The sequence below is a fragment of the Monopterus albus genome, unplaced genomic scaffold (genome assembly GCF_001952655.1).
Source record: "Monopterus albus unplaced genomic scaffold, M_albus_1.0 scaffold247.1, whole genome shotgun sequence".
Classification (NCBI taxonomy): Eukaryota; Metazoa; Chordata; class Actinopteri; order Synbranchiformes; family Synbranchidae; genus Monopterus; species Monopterus albus.
Window position 1 is genome coordinate 254,684 of NW_018128127.1, and position 5,834 is coordinate 260,517.

The following is a 5,834-nucleotide window of genomic DNA, read 5'->3' on the forward strand; positions in this document are numbered from 1 at the left end:
TGCTGAGAGATGCAACATAATTGATGATTGCTAACAGTTTGCTATGGTGCTCTGTGATGCGACTGCAACCTGTATCAAAATACTATGACGGTCGACTCCCCTGCAGAGAAAGGCCACTCAATAGTTCTGTCAACAAAACAAAACCCTGCTTTGTTATTTTCTTCCCCGCTGGCTGAAAATAACAAGGAGAATATTCCCTTACTTGTTTTTCTCTTTCTCGAGACACAAAAGAAAACGCCAATAGGAGAATATTGAACTGGCTAACAGACTATGACAGTGCTGCTTTAGAAAGGCATGAGGGACATTAGAAAGGAGGTGACTGTGTAGGTGGAAAATTCAATCATGCTATGCATCTAGTATGCAGAACAATCCTACAGATGCAGAATGAATAATTCTGTGTCTTGGATTGGACCAAATCTTCTCAAGACTTTTGCTCTGCTGTGTGTGAAGAAATACTAAAGACTGGCCAGACATGACGTAGAAAGACAAGGAATCATTTTTGAGTGTGGGAGACGAAAGAGCATGAAGGTGATGGAGGCTGGCTCCCCCTGTAAAAGGTCATATTTGTAGGAACGTGTGAATGTCTGTCCTTGTATTTTTCCATAACATGATATGTTAATACAGGCCAATAGGCCCTCTGCACTGAGGGAATAAACCAGCCTACCAGAGCTGTGCATGCAATAAAAATCAACTGGATGACACATAAAAAACATTCATTTGAGGTTTGCTCACTCATTCTGTCTACTCATGCTAAAATGACGGCTGATTTGTAAAATAATAACCATTCAGTCCAGAAACTATAAGGTACTATAAGGAATTTCAGAAGTCTGCAGAGTTCATTTTCACACAGCGTGAATGAATGATTTGTGTCATTTAAATGCTATCTGCTTGGTTTATATATTTTACATTTCTTTGAGTGTTTCTGCAGAAAAAATAAACACTTTTGCCCTCTTCAGTTGCAGCCTTAAGGGAGAAATTTGCAGCGAATTACACCAAAATTAGATTACCAAGCAAAAAGGGCAACTGCCCCCGGGCCTAGTATTTCCTGGGACCTTAAAAAAACCCTTATTTAATCTGCATGAATTTGTTTTTCACCACATAGTTCATTCCAAATTTGTTACAAATTGCACCATCAAAATAAAATATTGACTAAGACAGTTCCTTCACTATCTGAGTTTAAGAACTATAATTTAAAGAAATGAAGTCATACTATAGTTACACCTTAACACAAGAAAAAGGAAGACAGCATTGTCAAAGAAGCAAAGACACAAAGAAATTTGATAGCTGATAGCACAAGATTAGGACAAATACTGATGTGGCCTTTCTTAAATGGAAATCCTTGATGAGGGAAAAATGTTACCAGAATGATGCTGAAGTTGCTGGTTTTCTGCTGGACAGATATTTTAGCCTAACAAATAAAATTAACCTAAATGCATGTTTTTGATAGCTTTAGCTAGAACATGGCCAGTGTTGGGTAACCCTCTGTGGTCAAGTGAATCGTAGTTAGCCCTTGCTTGGTGAAGCCAACTGAATTTGTTTCCCAAGTGCGCAATTTGTCCTACATTTACGGTAATCGTTGTGAAACTGAGGGCTGTTTGCAATCTGTGATGTCACCACTAGGTGTCACTAAATCTCACACACTGCACCTTTAGTCGGTTAATCCAAGTAGTAGTGTCTATTACTGAAGAAAAATAAGATCATTAGTCATTCACACAATATTACAGGTTCCCCAGACATATTTGCAACAGAAGATGAAGATGAAAGGTAAAATTATTATCCAGAATGGACAATATAAACCTCCATCATAACACAGACCAATAGCATGTAACATAGTTGTACAAGCAGTTTTCCCTTCCAATAAAAAATTATATTAGATATTCTTAAACTTCTTCTAACATTTTTCTGGGATTTATTACCTTTCTTTGACAGAGACAATAGAGAGATGACAAGATGACAAAAATAAATGAGGGTTTAGATATGGGGGCAACATGCATCAAAGATACATTGCACACTGTCAGTGTAACCCCTAGGCCACCCTGTAAGTATTATTAACTCACCTCTGGAAAAAAAAAAAAACAATGAGTTGAGTTGTGGTAGACTGAATGGGACAGACGTGCAACACATTTATCATACGCGTGCACCATTTTTTATGCTAAGAAAAATGAACGAGCATCTCAATGTGGCTCATAAATTAAACTCAAACACATCAAATTAGAGATGATGGCATTTACAAAATGATCAAAACAAATGGAGCAAAACACTGTGTAATGACTCCCAGTGTATAGCATAAGATTGATGAACGAGTTTAGAAAAGTGAAGTCACTAATCTACGCACACAGCAGCAGTTCTCTTAATTAAAACAGGCATTCATTAAAAAGGGCATGATCATTGGCTTGATGTTACGCAGAAGTGTGTTAATTAATGGTGTCATGGGCGTGTGGAGCAAGGAACATAAGCCACCAGAATCTGTTTCCACTCTGACACGTGATCTATCACAAATCATTATAGCTTCCTGTTATGGATGCCAAGCGATGTGTGTTTTATTCCAAGCAGGAGTGACCCTGAACAAAGAAACAATTATCATACATCCAGTGTTTATACTATTGTTTAGACATTTAGTTTAAGATTGTTTTCATGATTTTTTTTTGTTTAAACTTAGAACAACTGAGTGAGACATACGTATAGCTATACTGAAAGACATACAGTATATGTTCCCAGACTAGATTTAGGGCTGTAGCCAGATTTTCAGAAATACCTCTTAATCTTAACCATTTTAAACGTTTTTTAAAATTATTTGTTCAAATTTTTATTTTGGGGTTTTCAGATACATTTTTTTAAATTAACTGTTCAGTTATATTTAATGTAAACCCAACATTAGTTTACAGTTGCAAAGCCTTTCAAAGCCCCACTGGGAATAAAATTGTGATGGTGTAATATTGACTACTACTGTATATATTCTCATAATTAAGGTATTGCAGGGTTTTTCCTACCACAAAAAGGTTTAGGCACAGCACCTAAGTGTTTTTGCAGAGCACTTAAGCTAAATGAATGTAAAAAGGTGACATATCAAAATGAATGTAACAACTATGGTGAGTTATATGTGCTGAGAAATAACGGAGAGGTGACTTGATCTCAGAATGAAACAAGTTGGCAGCACAAATGACCTGTCAATCAGTGCTGAGCCATAACACTATAATAATATTATTAATAATAATATAATAATAATAATAATAATAATATTACTTTCCCACTAACGAGTAATGTAAAAAGTTACAAATAAATTTTCGGTAATAATATTGGTTACTCTCTCCAACAACAACTCGTTCCAATGTTTTTTTGCTGTGTCACGGCCTTTAGTGACCTGTGCCACCAGGATGCTGGAATAACTTATAACAAAGCCCTCCAGTCTTTACTGCAGACATATTTTGCATGATGCTTACCTGGGACTTTTATTGGTCTATAATTCTAATTTATTAGCATATACAGAATATCTGTAAAACACCACCTACTTATCTTTTTAATGGCTCTGTATAGTCCCACAGCACCCATGCTGTATTTATAAAATCTGATGGATGACCAGATTTGCTCACAGCTCTTCATCTTTGTTTGTGTGTGTAGGTCATGTGGCAGGAGCCCTGGCAGTTTATAAGGATGACAAGTTCATGTGTTGCTTCACAGAGCCGTCTTACCTCCCAGCAGATTGCCATCACAGACTGCTGCAGTGAATAATGTTACCTTGGATGCCTAATAGGATGTTACTCATTTCCAGAGTTGCTGATTTTGTAATTGACACCTCTGAAATGTAAGTGACAGAGCCAAATAGAGCAGAGCATCTTGCCAAGGACAGTGTTCAGTATGTGACAGAAACAAATTATATTATTAAAGAAAATTATACTGCCTCGTGATAAGGGCCTATATAGGCAGCCTTATATCAAAATAACAAAAGCACAAATAAAAGACGACTGTAACAGGCATCCAAACTATTATGGCTGCCTCCACAGATGTGCATCCGAGTGGTTTTTCTTATCCATTTTCCATTTTCTCATTCACACCTTATTTACCATCCCATCGGTCTCATTTGCATTGTAATGATTAGACTGTATGCATGCAAAATAGCATTTTAAAAATGGTTTAACAATCCCAAATATATTCATGAGATTCCTGGGAGAGTTGTGCAGTCCTGTCAGAGTGAGAAACCACTGCTAGCACAAATAAAAGTTGCTACAATAATCCCCTGTTTTTCTTTCAGCATCTAAGACTAGAGAACACAATGTTCAAATGCTCAGGTGAAGGTTTATATGGAGTTAAGATATAAACAGTTTTAAAATAAACATGTCATGCTTGTGGATTTATTCAAAAGGCCAGTGCAAAACTCCAAAAACTACAACATGAATCGGTTTTTGGGTCTTACTGAAAACTTCAGTTTCATTAAAGGGTAAAGCTTGTGATCTGAACACTTCCTCGTTTACTTGAAATGAAATTGAAAAAATTCTGATTATGTCTTGACTTTAAGAAGGCTAACATTAAAATAAAATTGTAAGACCTGAGTAGCAACAATCTACTGTAGTGATAATACATTTACAGTGTAACAAACTGTTGTCTGACTGTATTTAAGAAAGATATCTTTGTGGTTTTACATCCTTGAGCAGCTGTTTGGCATTTTTTAAATCCAGGCTTTATCAACCTGTCTATTCAATACCTTTAAACAGAGAGAGATGAACTGGAACCACAAGCTATTTAAGGTGAAACAGAACCTTTATTGTGTCCTTATCTTCCATTATGAAGGTTGTAAAGCTTTCAGAGTAGAAAAACTGGGTACTAACTAGATGCCAAGGTCAGACAATACGACTGAGAAGGTTTGTGCACTCTTATCACACCTTAATGATATCTTTTACATAAAGCAAAAATGCCTGGTCTAAGACATTCAAATATTACTTATTTTTATGTAGTAGTTTCATTTCCACAGATATACTATAGCATCACAGTTCAGTGCAGTAACTAACGCTGGGGCCATCGAGGTTATGTACCCTGTATTAGAGATTGTATTTAGGAACAGTAGTGACAGAGTGTTAGTTGTAAAAAGGGAACTCAACAGCTGTCTTGACCTGATGATTGCTATAGAGGAAAAACCAAAGGACTGCCAAAGTGAAAGTCCAATGGCAATCCATTCAACAGTTGTTGAGACCTGTCATTCAAAACCATAAATGACAACATCAAGGTGGCACTTAAAAATATCATGGGATTGCCAAATTAAATTGGACTCATCCTCTGGGCACTATACTAAAATCAACTGGGAAAACGTTAGCATGGTGTTCAACTTTTAAGCTAAACTGCAATTTAAATATAAGAAAGCTGCTTAAAACAGGCCTGAAGAAGAGGTAGGAATAAAGGAAGAGGGGCAGAAGAAAAAGCTGTGGTATTTAATTCATCCAACAGTTCTTAATTGGATTTAATTAATTGGAAGTCCAACACCAGTTGCCATGGGATGGAAACATTGAGAAGCTTTTCTTGAGGGACATTTATTTTATAGTCTGTTATTTATTCCCCATTTCCTTATTAACTGGAAACTGGAAATTGCAATTACTTCAAGTGACAAGTGAAAACACTGGTTCTAAGAATGTCTAACTTTGCGCCATTTGAACACATTTTTCTTTTTCCCCCAGGTACTCAGTCCAAATGATTTTCAAGTGGGTTGGAACAGTAAGTGATGCTGCATATAGAAATAATAAACCTTTCAACTGTGAGGATCTCACTGGAGACATAGCACAATGTGTCAGCTTTTGCAAAAACAATCTGTTTGACTGAAATTCTCAACCCCCCCCCACATGCTGCTC